This window comes from Vigna umbellata, chromosome 4 (assembly GCF_029865625.1).
Source record: "Vigna umbellata cultivar VRB3 chromosome 4, Vumbellata_1.0, whole genome shotgun sequence".
Classification (NCBI taxonomy): domain Eukaryota; kingdom Viridiplantae; phylum Streptophyta; class Magnoliopsida; order Fabales; family Fabaceae; genus Vigna; species Vigna umbellata.
Genome location: NC_142168.1, coordinates 12,559,528 through 12,578,772, shown reverse-complemented (window position 1 = coordinate 12,578,772; position 19,245 = coordinate 12,559,528). Strand labels below are relative to the sequence as shown.

The window sequence follows — 19,245 nt, the reverse complement described above, 5'->3', positions numbered from 1 at the left end:
ATTGGTATATCAATTAAGACCAAATGTTAGTCTTGAAATCAAAGTTGCTCAATTGATCCAAATATTAGTCAATTTTTTTAAATAAGTTTGATTTACTTGTAAATAAATTAGATTCTTTGTAAATAAACGAATTATTTTTTCGATCATAAAATTATAAAAGAAAAAATAGTAAATAGAATACTACACCTATCACATTTTGTAATTTTTAATAAACCTTAATCTACAAGAAAAGTGTGCAGAAGGTGCATAAAAGTATTAATCTTCTTAAAATATTTTAATAAAAAAAATTCGTGTATAACTCTTTTTAATTCTATACTTTAAGAAATAATCTTAGCTCACTGATATTATATTTCTAACACAGACTTTTAAAGATACTTTTTTAGGAGTACCTCATTAATTAGTTAAAAAATGTAATAAGTATATTTATTTAATTTTAATTATTTATTAACTTTAAAGATAACTATTACCATATATTTATAATGTTTTAAAGGAAAAAATAGTTGAAACCTGTTGACAGATATATGATTTTTAATTTAAAATCAAATTCACTTTTTAATATAAAATCATTTAAAGAAAAATAGTTATTCTTTAATTCATTTTAAAATGTTTAAAATTAAAGATAAAATTAATTATACCAAACAAGCTCAAATATTTACTTTTAAATTTTTTAAGATATTTTAAAATGAAATTATTCTATTTTGAAAATATAAAAATAATGATTGAAAAAAAAATGACTTGAAAGTAAAAGAGATAAAATATAATAATGGCATCTTCGTATTTGGGAATGACGTGGTTGTTGAGGAGAGAAATAATTAATTATTAAAAGTATATATATAGGAAGGTTATATGCACAATGCAATATTAACATTGGTGGTCCAAATGCAACGCAAAAGTTAAGAATTTATTATTTATGATTTATGGAATATTCTTATAAAATTCGGACAACTCATTTTTGTCACCTTTCAGCTCCTCCAGCCACAATTTTAACACTACATTCAAACTAATTTTTGTCTTCTCTTTATTTACATTTTATAGAACTATCATCACCATCTCCAGATTAAAAAAAAAACTCTAACTATTATCAATTTTCACTACTTTTTATGACTTAAATATTACAAGTAGAGTATATAACTTTATATAATCTAAAATAACTCTTAACTATGCCTTGGTGAAAATCTTATAGTTAACCAGTTCAAGAAAATGTCATAAAAATGGAAAGGTGAGGAAGAAGGTAATTTTAGAAGAGTTTAAAGTGTATCAATCTATATACTTTTAGTTTCATTAACGAATGGTATTCAATTCTGATTAGGATGTGAGATTAATGTTAACATTTTAGACTTGATGTTCAATTACTTTTTAGTGAGTGATTATATGTATATTTAAATGATATTATTTACAAAAGGTACTTCGATGTCAAAGTCAGTTTCATTAGTTCAACATTTGACAGATAATAATGAATGTAATAATTAATGCATATAACCTACATTCTTACCTTAAACATTTATTTACAAATTTCGTGATGGATTTTTTATTGATGTTGGTCTAATTATGGTTCAATTGTAAATAATCATATTTTAATATTAAATTAATCAATGTTAAGTGTAAAACCCTGTATAATTAGCAATAATAATTCTGTGTTAAATCAAATTAATGCACACTTCAAATCTGTTTTTCCCTCTGCTGTGCACTGAAAAACCGTGTCACATCATACTCTGAAACACGCACCACGTCACACACTCAGTGCATTAAAAACGCACCAAGCGCTGCATGCACGCCTGCCATCTGTCACGTTAGAAGCTTCTAAAAGCTGTAGTGGGATCCAGGTGGCAGTGCGGGAGTGCACGACCGTTTGACGAGGAAGAGAAAATAATTTCTCTGAAAACATTTCACTCCATTCTATGCATTCACCTTCTTCCTCACGAAACCCTGGCCATTTCTCTTCTCCAACTTCTCTCTAAGAACCTTCATCTTCTCTCTACCATTACTCACTTCTTTCAACTCCAATCAACTTTCTGAAACCGTAGAAACGTTCACGGGCCAGTAAGCTTCATTTTGAGCCGAACCTCTTTTGATCCTGTAACCGGTAAGTTTCCAGCCATAACCTAGTTCTGGAATTTCTAGGAACACTGTTTCAGTTGCATGCAAGGATAAAATCTGAGTTTCTGAGTTCTCTTTGGTTAAACCTAGTTGAGGAGCGTAAGAAAGAGCTTGTCGGGTAGAAATTCCTAGTTGGGAAGAATCAAGTTACACTGTTAAACGTTCACTGCTAGACCAGGTAAGGGAAGCTTATATGTTTAATTTATACTGTATGTTATATGTTCTGATTTGTATGTATGAGAAATCTGAAGTTTTAGCTGTTATGGAAGTTTTCTGATATCTGATATGATTTCTGGTTTTGATTGATCTGCTATGAACGAACACTGCTCGTATGTATTATATGATGTTGATTTTGATTTAAATGCATGATTGATCTGATTATGTGTGAATGGAGTATGGTTATTGTATAGTTGGAATGATTAAAATGTTGAAATCTGTATGATGATGATGTTTACAGTGAATTAAATCTGGAATGAAAGTTATGAAGTTTATAAAATTAGAAATCTGGAAAATTCTGTTAAGATTGAAAAATCTGAAATTTCAAATCATCCCTTCTGATAAATGACGCTCGTCACTGTACGGTCTTAGACCGTTCGGTTTTCAGTAAAATAACTTAGATTGGGATTCTTTCATTTGGAAGGAATTCTGCTCGAGAACGAGCGTCCCCAATTGAATTATCTGAGCGTTCGTCTAACTCAGCAGTATTTAAATATTTAAAACTTTATGAATAAGTAACGCTCGGTCTTATACCGAAGCGTTCGTCCTTAATATCGTTCGGCCTTATGTCGAACGTTCGTTCTACAGGGCGTTCGGTCTTATACCGAAGCGTTCGTCCCAAATAGCGCTCGGGTTTTGCCAAGCGTTCGTTCTGATTTATGCTCGGTCATACACCTAGCGTTCGTCCAAAGCAGGGTTTGGTTTTATAACTGAACGCTCGTCCTTATCATTGAATTCTGAGCAAACGTACTTGGCGTTCGTCCAAAGTTAATTATTGAACGTTCGGTCATTGACAGTAAGTGTTGTTTTCTGAATTAAACATACTCTGCTTATTTATCTAAGTTATCCTGTAAGGTATTTTTCCTCTTGATTCCACCTAAATTCTTTGTACTCAAATTTTTCTAAGTATTATTCTGATCTTCTAAACTCAATCCCATTTAAATTATTTAAGTATTCTTAACGTCCGTAAGTGGACAAAAGTTCGTTTCTTTTGGTCAGAAACATGTAGACAAAGGTGCGTTAATAATTTCGTTCTTATTTGATTAAGGAGGCATGTTGTTAATGTTACGAGAATGGAACACTGAATGAAAATGTGAATAAGAGAACTGGTTAATATGGGCGAATGATATTTTGAATAAATTAATGGAAGTGGATTTTAACGAGCGTTCCAAGGAGGAACGTCTCAGATGTGTTGATTGTGAAATTTGGTAAAGTATGAACCTGGATAAGTTAAGCCTCGCGGTCCATCCTGATATTCCGTGATACTCCTCTTCAAGTAGAAGGGGGTAGTCATACGTGGGAATGGCAGGAGGCCCTAGTCCATTGAGTACTTCGGGCAGATAGGGTTAACCTCGAGTGGCAGCTGGGAGATTGATCAGTTACTACACCACTCGGGTGCAAGGACGCTTGTAACTACATGGTTCATACAGTCCGGACGGTCTGTCTTATATATGTATTTCTATGCTTGATAATTGATGAGTTACATGTTATATGTTTGGATTTAACTGTAAACGTATGTGTTGATTGTATAAATTAAATATTATAAGCTTACCCTTGCATTTCCATTGTGTTGTCTTCTGTCCATGTACTTTCGTCTTGTCAAAATGCAATGATCATCCGTTGTGGATGTGAGCAGATGGTGGTGCATCCCTTGAGCAAATGCTGGAAGAAGAAAATTTGAATGAAGCTAATCTGGTGGACGTTGAAGTAAAGGCCGAGCCTTAGAGTGCTCGTTAGAATAGAATTGTAAATGTTAGTGTAGTGTGAACGTTCGGCCAAGTATTTTGAAAGGTCGTTCGTCTTAATCAGCTATCATTCTATTTTGACGTACGTTGTTTTATTTATCTAAGAACGTCTGTTCAAGGTTTTCCCTTGTATGCGCTATGAGCGTTCTTTTGTACTGATGCCGTTTGGTTTTTAATCCTGATTTAATGCAAAGACTGTTTATGTTACTGTTAATTGTAATTAATTCTCAATTATGGTAATTACTGTATTTTGGGATGTTACATTAGTGGTATCAGAGCAGTTTTGTTCTTTTAAGGAACACTGTAGGTTATGAGTGCACTACGTTTTTGCTGTGTGCTTATTATGTGTTAATGAGTTATTGTTTTAACTCTTGAACTTTACTAACGCTCGTTCTTCTCTGATCCAGAGAACTAATGGCGCCTAGACTTCCTCCTCCTCCCCAACCGAATGAGTCCGATACGTCCAGCAACACTAGGTTGTTGGAAACCGTAGTTGAACGGCTGCATCAACAGAACACCACGTTGCTGGAGCAGAACGCCACCCTGATGCAGCAAAACCAAGCTGCTATGCAAGGTTTGGAGGCCTCGCGTGTCAATTCTGAAAACACGCAAAGGCAGTTGATGGAGATCTTGGCTGCAACTAGAGGTGCGCCTGGAGCATCTTCTTCAAACGCTGTTCAACCGAACGCTGAATGGAGTCTAGAGAGTTTCCTCCAGCATCACCCTGCCAAGTTTAGTGGGAAGGGTCTACCGGACGAAGCTGATCAGTGGCTGAGGGATATGGAAAGAATTTTCAACGCCAAGAGATGTCCGGATGAAAACCGCTTGGCGTATACAGAGTACTTGCTAACTGGAGAGGCGAGCCACTGGTGGGCGAGCGTCAGAGCCATTTTAACGGACGCTCACCAGCAGATTACTTGGGAAGTATTTAGAAACAAGTTCTATGAGGAATATTTCCCGGACAGCGTCCGCTTTGCCAAGGAGGTTGAGTTTCTGCAGCTCGTCCAAGGAGGAATGTCAGTTTCTGAATATACAAACAAGTTCAAACACTTGATTCGCTTCAATACAATGGCCACTAGTGAGGAATGGCAGTGCAGAAAATTTGAGAACGGTCTACGCAGTGATCTAAAGGTTGTGATTTCCAGTTTGTGTATCAGAACGTTCCCTGCTATGGTTGAGAGGGCCAAGGTGTTGGAGAAGAACTTGGCAGAGGCGGAACGGCACAAGAAACAGCAAGCAGTAAGGGGGCCGATTGTCTCAAGGGGAAATATGAATCAGAGAGGATCCCCTTACGCTCGTCCAGCAACCAACACGGGTGGATCTCAAGCCTTGGTTCCTGCCGGACAGTCTGGGCAGCAAGGTAGAGTGGTATGTTACAAGTGTGGGGGGCCACATTACCGTTCGTCGTGTCCTCAACTTGTTGGAGAAAAATATTGCACTCGGTGTAGGCGAAATGGCCATCTGGAGAACGAGTGCAACATGGGCGGACGCGCAGTGATGAGACCGTCGAACGCAGGAAGAAATCAGCAAGGAAGGGGTGGTCGAGCCCAAGCTACTGGGCGTGTTTATGCAATCACGGGAGCGGAGGCAGCGAGCTCAGGTACGCTCGTCACTGGTACCTGTTTAGTGCATGGAATACCCTGCTGTGTATTGTTTGATTCTGGGGCGACGCACTCCTTCATCTCGAAGGCGTGTGTTGAAAGGCTGGGAATTGTGGAGAGAGATATGCAGTTCGACTTGGTGGTATCTACACCAGCGGCTGGAGAGCTTAGGACATCTACCGTGTGCATTAGATGTCCTATTGTGGTTGAGGGGCATAGATATAAGGTGAACTTAATCTGTTTACCTTTGAAGGACTTGGAAATAATTCTAGGGATGGATTGGTTGGCTGCCAACCACATTCTCATAGATTGTGGCAAGAAGGAGTTAGTATTTCCTGACGAAGATGAAGAATATGTAGGTGTGACGCTCGGTCAATTAAAAGAAGATATTATGGAGGGCGCGTCTTGCTTCTTGATCATGACGCATGAAGATCAAGAGTTGGGAGATTTGAGGCAAGAACGAACGTCTATTTTGGAAGAGTTTCAGGACGTTTTTCCAGAAGAAATACCTGGGTTGCCTCCTGTTCGGGAAGTTGAATTCACCATTGATTTGGTGACCACGGCAGCCCCTATATCTGTTCAACCATACCGTATGGCGCCTGCAGAGTTGGTTGAACTCAAGAAGCAGATTGAAGAACTTATGGATAAGCAATTCATCAGGCCGAGCGTATCACCCTGGGGAGCGCCTGTGCTCTTAGTGAAGAAGAAGGATGGCAGCTCTCGGTTATGTATAGATTACAGGCAATTGAACAAGCTGACCATCAAGAACAAATACCCGTTGCCAAGGATTGATGATTTGTTGGATCAACTGCATGGGGCAACGGTGTTCTCTAAGATTGATTTGCGTTCGGGATATCACCAAATCAGGGTGAAAGAGGACGACATCCAGAAGACTGCTTTCAGGTCGCGTTATGGACACTACGAGTATGTAGTGATGCCATTTGGAGTAACGAACGCTCCTGCAGTGTTCATGGATTATATGAACCGCATCTTCCGGCCATACTTGGACAAGTTTGTGGTCGTTTTTATAGATGATATTCTCATCTACTCTAAGACACAAGCTGAGCATGAAGAACACTTGAGGGCAGTGCTGAGCGTGCTGAGAGAAAAGGAATTATATGCCAAACTGTCCAAGTGTGAATTTTGGATGAAGGAGGTGCAGTTTTTGGGCCATGTGGTCTCGGCTGAAGGTATTTCAGTGGATCCAGCTAAGGTGCGAGCAGTGCTGGATTGGAAGAGCCCGCGTTCGGTCACGGAAGTGAGGAGTTTTGTTGGTCTTGCGGGTTACTATAGACGTTTCATTGAAGGTTTTTCTAAAATAGTAGCACCGCTGACACAGCTCACAAGGAAGGACAAACCGTTCGCGTGGACTGACTTGTGTGAGGAGCGCTTTCAAGAGTTGAAGAATAAGTTGACGAGCGCTCCAGTTTTAATTATTCCAGACACGTCCAGACCCTTTGAAGTGTACTGTGACGCTTCTCATCAAGGGTTGGGCTGTGTGCTTATGCAAGAGAGAAGAGCAGTAGCGTACGCGTCTCGCCAACTGAAGATTCATGAACGTAATTATCCAACGCACGACCTGGAATTGGCAGCGGTCGTTTTTGCACTGAAGATTTGGAGGCATTATCTATACGGATCCACATTCCAAGTCTTCAGTGATCACAAGAGCCTCAAGTACTTATTTGATCAGAAGGAATTAAACATGAGGCAGAGGCGTTGGTTAGAATTTTTGAAAGACTATGAGTTTGAGTTGCTCTATCATCCTGGGAAGGCCAATGTAGTGGCGGACGCTCTAAGCAGGAAGACAGTGCATGTCTCGTTAATGATGGTGAAGGAGCTGCACTTAGTGGAGAGTTTCAGGGATCTAAGGTTACAGTTTGAGTTGGAAACGAACAGCATCAAGTGCTGTAACCTTAGAATATCAAGCACTGTATTTGACCGTATCTGGATGAAGCAACGTGAGGATGAAGAGTTGGTGAAGATCTTTAGCGCGCTCGGTTCAGACAAAGCCAAGGAGTTTAATGCTGGGACGGACGGTATGCTACGTTACCTTGGTAGAACGTGCATCCCTAATGATGGAGAGCTGAAGCGGATTATTTTAGAAGAGGCACATCATAGTCGTCTTAGCATACATCCCGGTATGACTAAGATGTACCAAGATCTTAGGCGTTCGTTCTGGTGGCCTGGAATGAAGAGTGATGTCGCTCGTTTTGTGGCATCCTGTTTAACTTGTCAACGCGCTAAGGCCGAACACCAACGACCAGGAGGGTTGCTTCAACAGTTGGAAATTCCAGAATGGAAGTGGGACAGCATCTCCATGGACTTCGTGACTCATCTACCACGAACGGTTAGGAATCATGATTCAATTTGGGTGATCGTGGATAGATTGACTAAAAGCGCTCATTTCTTGGCCGTGAATCTGAAGATGTCCGTGACAAATTTGGCCAAGTTATATATCAAGGAGATCGTTCGTCTTCATGGAGTGCCTTCAAGCATCATTTCTGACCGAGACACGAGATTCACATCTCGGTTTTGGCAATCATTACAAGGCGAGTTGGGGAGCAAGCTGCAGATGAGTTCAGCATATCATCCGCAAACGGACGGCCAGTCCGAACGTACCATCCAGACGCTAGAAGATTTACTGAGGACGTGCGTCCTAGACCACTTAGGCGCATGGGATGAGGTCTTGCCTCTGGTGGAGTTCACGTACAACAATAGCTTCCAGTCTAGCATTGGAATGGCGCCGTTTGAAGCTCTCTATGGGAGGAAATGTCGAACGCCACTTTGCTGGTTCCAAGAGGGAGAGAACGTGCTAACTGGACCAGAACTCATCCAGCAAACAACCGAGAAAGTTAAATTGATCCAGGAGAGGTTGAAGACGTCCCTGAGCAGGCAGAAGTCCTATGCGGATAGAAGAAGAAGACCATTGGAGTTTGCTGCAGGAGACCACGTGTTTTTGAGACTAAATCCGATCACTGGAGTAGGGAGAGTGGTTCGTCCAAAGAAGTTGTCTCCCAAGTTCATAGGGTCGTACCAGATTCTGAAGAAGATTGGACCAGTAGCTTATGAACTTGCCTTGCCTCCTCAACTATCAAATCTGCATCCGGTCTTCCATGTGTCTCAACTTAGGAAGTATATAGCTAATCCCTCTCATGTCTTAGAACTGGAAGATATTCAACTGCGTCCAGACCGAACGTTGGAGTTACAACCAGTCCGCATTGAAGACGTTCGCACCAAGCTGCACAAAGGAAAAGACGTTCGTTTAGTGAAAGTGGTGTGGGACGCTAAAACTGAAGATTCAACGTGGGAGGTGGAGAGTGCAATGAAGGATTTGTATCCGCAATTATTTTCATGTAATTTCTGAATTTTCGAGGACGAAAATTTTTGTAGTTAGGGAGAATGTAAAACCCTGTATAATTAGCAATAATAATTCTGTGTTAAATCAAATTAATGCACACTTCAAATCTGTTTTTCCCTCTGCTGTGCACTGAAAAACCGTGTCACATCATACTCTGAAACACGCACCACGTCACACACTCAGTGCATTAAAAACGCACCAAGCGCTGCATGCACGCCTGCCATCTGTCACGTTAGAAGCTTCTAAAAGCTGTAGTGGGATCCAGGTGGCAGTGCGGGAGTGCACGACCGTTTGACGAGGAAGAGAAAATAATTTCTCTGAAAACATTTCACTCCATTCTATGCATTCACCTTCTTCCTCACGAAACCCTGGCCATTTCTCTTCTCCAACTTCTCTCTAAGAACCTTCATCTTCTCTCTACCATTACTCACTTCTTTCAACTCCAATCAACTTTCTGAAACCGTAGAAACGTTCACGGGCCAGTAAGCTTCATTTTGAGCCGAACCTCTTTTGATCCTGTAACCGGTAAGTTTCCAGCCATAACCTAGTTCTGGAATTTCTAGGAACACTGTTTCAGTTGCATGCAAGGATAAAATCTGAGTTTCTGAGTTCTCTTTGGTTAAACCTAGTTGAGGAGCGTAAGAAAGAGCTTGTCGGGTAGAAATTCCTAGTTGGGAAGAATCAAGTTACACTGTTAAACGTTCACTGCTAGACCAGGTAAGGGAAGCTTATATGTTTAATTTATACTGTATGTTATATGTTCTGATTTGTATGTATGAGAAATCTGAAGTTTTAGCTGTTATGGAAGTTTTCTGATATCTGATATGATTTCTGGTTTTGATTGATCTGCTATGAACGAACACTGCTCGTATGTATTATATGATGTTGATTTTGATTTAAATGCATGATTGATCTGATTATGTGTGAATGGAGTATGGTTATTGTATAGTTGGAATGATTAAAATGTTGAAATCTGTATGATGATGATGTTTACAGTGAATTAAATCTGGAATGAAAGTTATGAAGTTTATAAAATTAGAAATCTGGAAAATTCTGTTAAGATTGAAAAATCTGAAATTTCAAATCATCCCTTCTGATAAATGACGCTCGTCACTGTACGGTCTTAGACCGTTCAGTTTTCAGTAAAATAACTTAGATTGGGATTCTTTCATTTGGAAGGAATTCTGCTCGAGAACGAGCGTCCCCAATTGAATTATCTGAGCGTTCGTCTAACTCAGCAGTATTTAAATATTTAAAACTTTATGAATAAGTAACGCTCGGTCTTATACCGAAGCGTTCGTCCTTAATATCGTTCGGCCTTATGTCGAACGTTCGTTCTACAGGGCGTTCGGTCTTATACCGAAGCGTTCGTCCCAAATAGCGCTCGGGTTTTGCCAAGCGTTCGTTCTGATTTATGCTCGGTCATACACCTAGCGTTCGTCCAAAGCAGGGTTTGGTTTTATAACTGAACGCTCGTCCTTATCATTGAATTCTGAGCGAACATACTTGGCGTTCGTCCAAAGTTAATTATTGAACGTTCGGTCATTGACAGTAAGTGTTGTTTTCTGAATTAAACATACTCTGCTTATTTATCTAAGTTATCCTGTAAGGTATTTTTCCTCTTGATTCCACCTAAATTCTTTGTACTCAAATTTTTCTAAGTATTATTCTGATCTTCTAAACTCAATCCCATTTAAATTATTTAAGTATTCTTAACGTCCGTAAGTGGACAAAAGTTCGTTTCTTTTGGTCAGAAACATGTAGACAAATGTGCGTTAATAATTTCGTTCTTATTTGATTAAGGAGGCATGTTGTTAATGTTACGAGAATGGAACACTGAATGAAAATGTGAATAAGAGAACTGGTTAATATGGGCGAATGATATTTTGAATAAATTAATGGAAGTGGATTTTAACGAGCGTTCCAAGGAGGAACGTCTCAGATGTGTTGATTGTGAAATTTGGTAAAGTATGAACCTGGATAAGTTAAGCCTCGCGGTCCATCCTGATATTCCGTGATACTCCTCTTCAAGTAGAAGGGGGTAGTCATACGTGGGAATGGCAGGAGGCCCTAGTCCATTGAGTACTTCGGGCAGATAGGGTTAACCTCGAGTGGCAGCTGGGAGATTGATCAGTTACTACACCACTCGGGTGCAAGGACGCTTGTAACTACATGGTTCATACAGTCCGGACGGTCTGTCTTATATATGTATTTCTATGCTTGATAATTGATGAGTTACATGTTATATGTTTGGATTTAACTGTAAACGTATGTGTTGATTGTATAAATTAAATATTATAAGCTTACCCTTGCATTTCCATTGTGTTGTCTTCTGTCCATGTACTTTCGTCTTGTCAAAATGCAATGATCATCCGTTGTGGATGTGAGCAGATGGTGGTGCATCCCTTGAGCAAATGCTGGAAGAAGAAAATTTGAATGAAGCTAATCTGGTGGACGTTGAAGTAAAGGCCGAGCCTTAGAGTGCTCGTTAGAATAGAATTGTAAATGTTAGTGTAGTGTGAACGTTCGACCAAGTATTTTGAAAGGTCGTTCGTCTTAATCAGCTATCATTCTATTTTGACGTACGTTGTTTTATTTATCTAAGAACGTCTGTTCAAGGTTTTCCCTTGTATGCGCTATGAGCGTTCTTTTGTACTGATGCCGTTTGGTTTTTAATCCTGATTTAATGCAAAGACTGTTTATGTTACTGTTAATTGTAATTAATTCTCAATTATGGTAATTACTGTATTTTGGGATGTTACATTAAGGTTAATATATTTTGTTATCGTTCATTCTGATTGGTTCGTTTTAAGGTTAGATGGTGATCATTTAGGCTCAACAACTTACTCTCCAAGTCGGTGCTTGACTATCTGAGCTGGTATATGGTTAGTTGCTCTATTTGGTAGTCGATTAAGCTTGTTGGTTTACTCTCAGAATTAGGTTGACCATTCGGGTTGGTGCATGGTCGACCGGTCTTTTTAATTGTCAATCGAACTCGTTGGTTTGCTCTCTAAACTAGGAGTTGACCATCCAAACTAATATATGAGCGGTCAAACTTGCTGGTTTGTTCTTGAAACTAGGATTTAACTATAATTAATTATCCAATTTGTAGTTGATTGAACAATTATATTTACAAATCAAATTTCTTATTTTTTTATCCAAAAATTCAATTCTTACTCTTCTTATTAATAACCATAAATTAAATAGCTAATATAAAACATCAAAACTTGAATCCTTTAATTAAAAATCAATGTTCTATTAAAGATTTTATTGCTTTTGTATGACTTTTATACTTGCAACACTTTAAAAAAAATCATGTTTGTATATGTATTTATATTTCAATGGAAACACAAGGTATATACTTTCATTAATCATTATATATAGCAATCAACCTGTCCTAGATTTTGAGAAAACGTTAGAGATAAAGGAAATAAGAGGACGATCATTCATGTTTATATAATTTTTAGGATAATCTAGAAAGGTAATTGTTTGTTTCAAATGCAATGTAAGTATAAAAGAATAACATGACATGTGATTTCAGCCACAACATCAAGGTTTTTGTGATTATTTCAACCACGATCAAAGTCACCTTAAAGCAAAATTCACCAATATGATTGCAACAATAGTTAAAAAATATTGATTACATGCAAAAACATATTTTTACAAGTTTCTAATTGAAACCCCGAGTACGAATAAAGAAAAGTAGAGCTTTGAAATTTCTAAATCAAATTTTTACTATGATTGAAAAATGAAGCAAGATTTTAAGAGAACAAGAATCGAAAGATATAAAATAAAAAAAATGAAAAATAAAATAAAAATAAAAAATTATTATATTTTAGTTTAATTTTTTTTAAAATAACTGACACTTATTATCATGAGTTTATAAAACTCTAATACTTATGTTTCTTACCGAAAATTACTATAACTTAGATTAATAAATCCTATTAAAATTTAAAAAAGTTTTAGTGTGAGAAGTATAATATAACACGACACCAAAAGAAGATAGATAGAAAAAAAAAATGTTGAATGAATGGTTTTACCTGTTACGAGTTTAATGAATGTGTACTGAGAATATAAAATAATTTAATATTATTAATAAATTGAAAAACTATTAATGGTGTAAGTTTAGGTAATTAATGTAGAATTAAGAGATTTATTATACTTAACGATACTATTTATTTTTGTATTCCACTGTCTATGTAAATTCATAATGTGCAATTAAAATTTAATAGTTTATTTTTTATGGTCCTATAAATATATTTTGTTCATGATTTTTTTTTTGTTTTACTATTCATTGAAGGGCTAATCCCGAGATTAAAAGAAGGTAAAAGATTAGGTGAATAATTTGGCAAATAATATAAGGGTGATTAAGTTTGAAAGACGAGTCTTTCTTTGTGATTGACTTTAACATAGAAGTCGTATGGTTTTATATGAGAATCATATCAAATAATCGTGACATGATAGAGTCTTTATCTTTTGAAGAAATTTATCATTGAAAAAAGATTTGAATTAGATGTGAAAGATAGATGTAGATTTATCCAAAGGTGTGTTCAATGTTCTAGCTTTCAACTCCACCGTCTATTCTCTAGGTTTCATTCTATGTGTATAGATATGTAGCCACGTGGCTATAGTAAGGAACTAGAAACCTTTCAAAAGAAAATCAAAATGTCTCCATTGTTTAGACATTATGATGAGACATATTTTTGGTTAAATTTATAATTGTTAAAATGGGTTAAAGTGCATGAGTTTGGTCTACTATAAGTCTAAATTAGGTTAGGTTAAAAAGATATTGAAAATTTTGGCACGAGCTAAATTTAGTTTATTGAGAACCTGACTTATTCAGGTTAAATTTGTCATGGAGAGATTTGCTTATAACTCTTTAATAAGTTTTAAATATTAAATTACATTAAAAAGAATGAAAAATCTAAATGTTTTCTTATTTTTAAATGTATTTGAATTATATTGTATGTTTGTGATTTTGTATTTAGAGTTTGACATGATTTTATATTGTATTTAGATTGAATTTAAATTAAATTTCAATTAGAATAAATTTTTTTTTTTGAATTAAAGATTTCTTTTAATTGAGTCAACTCGTTTAACCCACCAATAACATATATGATGTGATAAATCGGATCAAATTGAGTGACCTATTTTAACCGTTTTAATTAAATTTAATGTTGTGATTTATTCATGAACCGGGTCAAACAGACTGAATTCTAGTTAAATTTAATATTATGATTTATTTCGTTTATTTTTAAATGTATTTTTGTCTAATATGTAATATTATTTCATTTTAAGAATTTTTTTAGTGATGAAGAAGGAAAGAAAATATAGGTAGTAATAGAGCGATTAATTAAATTTATTATATGTAATAAATTCTTAACTGTTATAATATATAATTATTGTGTAAATCATACCGGAAATAATTGTAATTAATAATCCTATAATTTTTTTTTCATAATTGTATTTATATTTATCAAATTTATGGTTAGAATAGAATAAAAGATTATATGTCATATTAGGCTAAGAATTGAATTTTAAAATTGTTTCAATTCTATAAAATTAGTTTATAAAGTGAATTTTAAAATTGTTTCAATTTTATAAAATTAGTCTAAAGATGAAATTTACCTCCATTTATATATTATGAAATTATTTCATCTTTAGTTTATGTAATATTTCTAATATATATATATATATATATATATATATATATATATATATATATATATATATATATATAAATTATTTAAATTTTTTTTTATAATTTGAAAAACACCACACATTTTAGTTTTTAGAAAAGAATGTTTTACTTAATTTCATAGAGTTGCATTGTGTAACACCCCGATTTAGGCGTTACAATTTATTTTCCACAAAATACATATGTAATTTTTTTTTTAACAAATTTCAGCACCCATAAAATATTAAGTTCTTTATTACAGCACAAGTCTTCTAAAAATAAAAGTCCACACAGTTCATAAACTTCTGAAATTTAAAATTTCACACAGTTCGGAAATTCAAACATAGATCTATTTTAGAAATTCCCCATGTCTCCTTTTCCCCGCAGATCTCTCATCTTCTAAGCATTTTCAGAACCATCTGCTAATTCATCTGAAATAGTTTCTGCTCCCGTATAATATCACACATTATACGATCATTGCATTCACATACACAAACACAAACAATAGGGTGAGCTAACCAATTCAAGAAATATACATCATCCACAATCTTACTAACATCACAAGTGTGGCAATCAGTCAAATACATGCATCTCAAACATACTCAAAAACCAACTATTACACTGATACTTTATAATATTTCTCCAGTCAAAATCATCAGTCGATTCACTAGAGTCAATACAACATATTATTAATCTGCCTACTTACCAAAGCACAGCAGTCAACAATCCTTCTGTCTACTTACCAAAGTAGTATAACCATGATATACTGATTACTTACCAAAGTAATCTAACAAGGTGATCTACTTACCAAAGTAGTATAACCATGTGATACTGACTACTTACCAAAGTAATCTAACGAGGTGATCTACTTACCAAAGTAGTATAACAAGGTGATATTGTCTACTTACCAAAGTAGCACAATAATGTAATATTATCTACTTACCAAAGTAGCATAGCGTGGAACACTCCGCCTACTTACCAAAGCAGTGCGGTTTATGTCAAATTCACCTCTCATTTTCCCACCTACTTACCAAAGTAGTGTCCGACTTCAAACCTCTCCTCTCCCGACTTACCAAAGTCGTAGGAAAATAAATAAAATTTCAGATTTACAATTATGGCAATAATGCCTATACCACCCATCCAAATTTACCATCAACTTATTTACAATTCATTATTTAACTCAAATAATTATTACAACTCAGAATGTTCAATATAATTAAATTTTCTAATATAGAATATATTATATTACTCATCCTCCAATCTCCAAAATACAACTACACATACAATTTAAGAATATAATTATCCAAGTTTTTACCCAATACAAATAAATTTACTATTTCGTGAAAATATTACTCTTCACTCATATCATTAATTACAGATCTGAACCAATCAAACTAATAAACAACATGTTTAACTCATATGGTAAAATTTTCAGTCCAATCCAACGGTTAATGAGGCGGAAATCATAATTTATGTATAAATGATCCAAAAACATAAATTAAGCAATATTAAGATCCCTGAGAAGATACGAAATTAATATCTATAAATCTGTATCTCCGATTTCAAATCGGAACGGTCCAAGTATGACACTATCGTTTAGAAACAACATATTAAAATTTCAGGGTAATCCAACGGTTAACTAAGTAGATATGGAGGTTTTACCGAGGTAACTCAGAGACAGAAACTTAAGTGGTTCTCGGTTAAACTCAAAATGCGGAATGAATTCCTCTAAGCACAGACATCTAATTCCAAATCTGAACGGTCAAGATCACCTAACATGTCTTATGAACTACATACTAAAGTTTGGGCTCAATCTAACGGTAAATGGAATATATATGAAATATTTACCATTATAACTTAAGAACAGAATTGCAGTGTTCATCAAATATTTCAAACTTTCGAAATTTCTTTCTCTAAACAGAGACCTTCAATTCCAAATCCGATCGGTCAAATTGTAATAATGTATTCTAAGAATCATATATCCAATTTTCAAGTTGATCTAACAGTCCCATAAGTCAGAATCTATACTTTACCAAGGGAACTCAGTAGTAGAACTGCAAGGGTAATTAATTCACTCAAACATGCAGGATATATATCTCCAAGTACAGACTACTAATTACAAATCCGAACGGTAAAAGTGTATTAATATGTCTTAGGGATCATATATCAAATTTTGAGGTTGATCTAACGGTCCAATAGGTCAGAATCTATATTATACCGAGACAACTCAGTAACAGAACTACAGGGGCAACTAATTTACTCAAACTTGCAGGATTTATTTCTCCAATTACAGACTTCTATTTTCAAATCCGAACGGTCAAAGTTTAGTAATAGGTCTTAGGATTCACATACTAAACTTTTAGCTAAATCCAACGGTGAAAACAATTAATAGAAATTTTTCACCACAGTAACTCGAAAATAAGAAATTATAATCATGAAAACCAAATTTTACACAAGTCAATATATAACTACCATTACCAAATTTTAACACATTCATACTCATATTCATGATCATAATCAAGAAAGGATTAGCTCCCCTACCTCTTCTCCTTGCAAGAAATTCTTCACTCTTGATACCTCTAGACCACCACCTTTGCTTGTTTTCACTTTCAATTTCAAGGAAAATTCTAACTTAAATCTCTCTTCTTCCAAGAGAGCAATTCTTCTCCTCCTTGCTAGACCAAGTGAGTCTCCACACTTAGAACACTTAGGATTTTCGTTCACCTCCCACCAAGGACCTCTCTACTCTCCCCCAAAACTCCAAATCTGATTTGGAATTAAAGAAGATGCCTTAGACAACAAAGGACCTATGCACTTGGTACTTAGCAATAATAAACAACCAATGAACCATCCTAAACCATTTTTTTTTCAGCCCTAAAACATGGTAGGAAAGTCTCCAAAGGTTCCAAAATGTTCTCCTAGTTCAGAACACAACCTACCCACTCCAAAAAAATCGCAACTTGTAAAAATGTACCTAAAATTAAGGTTGGACGCTAGCCCCTGGACAGCAACACTGTCACGTTTTCCCCAGCTCAGTTAGACACCTTCCCGAAGTCCAAAATATGCGTATGAGTAGTCAAATTGAAGCTCTTTGAGTCTAGTTTCCAATGAAACAAGAATCAACTCAATTGGAGTTCGGTAGAGAAAGTAATAAGCAAAACAGTCATCATAGGTCAAAACTGAACATACCTGAGCGTGATTAACGTTTCCGAGTTTTAATAATTTTACTGCAGCTAGCCCGGTAGTCCAAAAATTTATATTTATATGTCCAATTAAAGATATTTGAGTCTAGTTTCCAATAAAACAAGAATCAACTCAATTGATATTTTCTACAAAAAGTTATAATTAAAATAGTAAATCATGTCAAACCTGACAGCATTCCATTTTACATTATAACTTGAACTTTTTACAACTTGGTAAATTCTTGAGGTTCTAGGGTCTTACACATTGACCTATGGCTCAATTTTGGTATCATAGGTGTTTTTTGCAACGATTATAACAAACATATTTGACTTAAAGATACTTGTTTTATAACATACATAATTTATGCAATTTGTATAATCGGGAAGAAAAATTTATTGATTAACATTATCAAAATCAATAATATTAGTTCTAACATTATTGGTATTACTATTAGTATTAACATAATTGAAAATGTGTTCATGTGAGCTCATAAGCATTAATCTCAGTACAAAAACTGTGTTTTCTGGGACCTTTTGGTAACTTTTATCTTACAATTCTTTGTTCCTACCCTATAACAAACTGTTTGAAGATTTCCATATTTATATTCCAAAGTTTCATAATGCACTTCTTCTGCCATATTTAGTCTTACACATATTAATTAATAAAGAAATTTGACACACCAACAGGCAAAGAAAAATAATAATAATATTAAATTCGTCGCACGAGGAAGGATGCCATCCCTTTTCAATGATTATTTCTCTGACATGACATATTACACAAATGATCATAATATAAAAATATTATTTTATTTAATTTATAATTATAAAAGTTGTGTGGGATATATACAAAATCTCACATAAACTAAAATAAAATATAGATATAAATTTATATACACACAATACTTATATTGATAAGAGATTTTTTAGAACACTTTCGGAAACAAATTCATAAAGATTTAATTCAAAACAAATTACAAATCTATATATATATATATATATATATATATATGATCTCGCTTAGATAATGCTCTGTCTACAAGTGACTAGAATGATTTTACCTTTTTACATGAATTTGAGTTTATTTAATAACTCAATATAATATTTTTTTTGTCTTAAAATTACTTTAGATGAACTTATTATAATTTAACTTGTTTACTTTATATGAAACATAACGTTAATTTTTTATATAAAAAAAGGTTTTTTAAAATTTTAATTCGATTAATCCTAAATATCTTAAAACACTTTATCCTTTTCCTAATCTTTCTCGATCGAAAAAACAATTCAATTGAATTTTAACTTTTGCCAAATCCTTTATCCATCATGATATGATGTTTGATATTTATGAAAAGAAAAATATACTTTGACAACT

The 19,245-nt window shown here is 35.0% G+C and overlaps 1 long non-coding RNA gene across 1 annotated transcript; it reads right to left on the bottom strand.

The window, feature by feature from the left end:
- Nucleotides 1-14,926: 14,926 nt before the first annotated feature.
- Nucleotides 14,927-18,038, bottom strand: LOC148199265 (uncharacterized). The gene is made up of 2 exons (XR_015785793.1): nt 17,236-18,038; nt 14,927-15,137 (listed from the first exon to the last, which is right to left on the bottom strand). It is a non-coding gene; the product is annotated as an uncharacterized LOC148199265 (long non-coding RNA).
- Between the last annotated feature and the right edge of the window lie 1,207 nt (nt 18,039-19,245).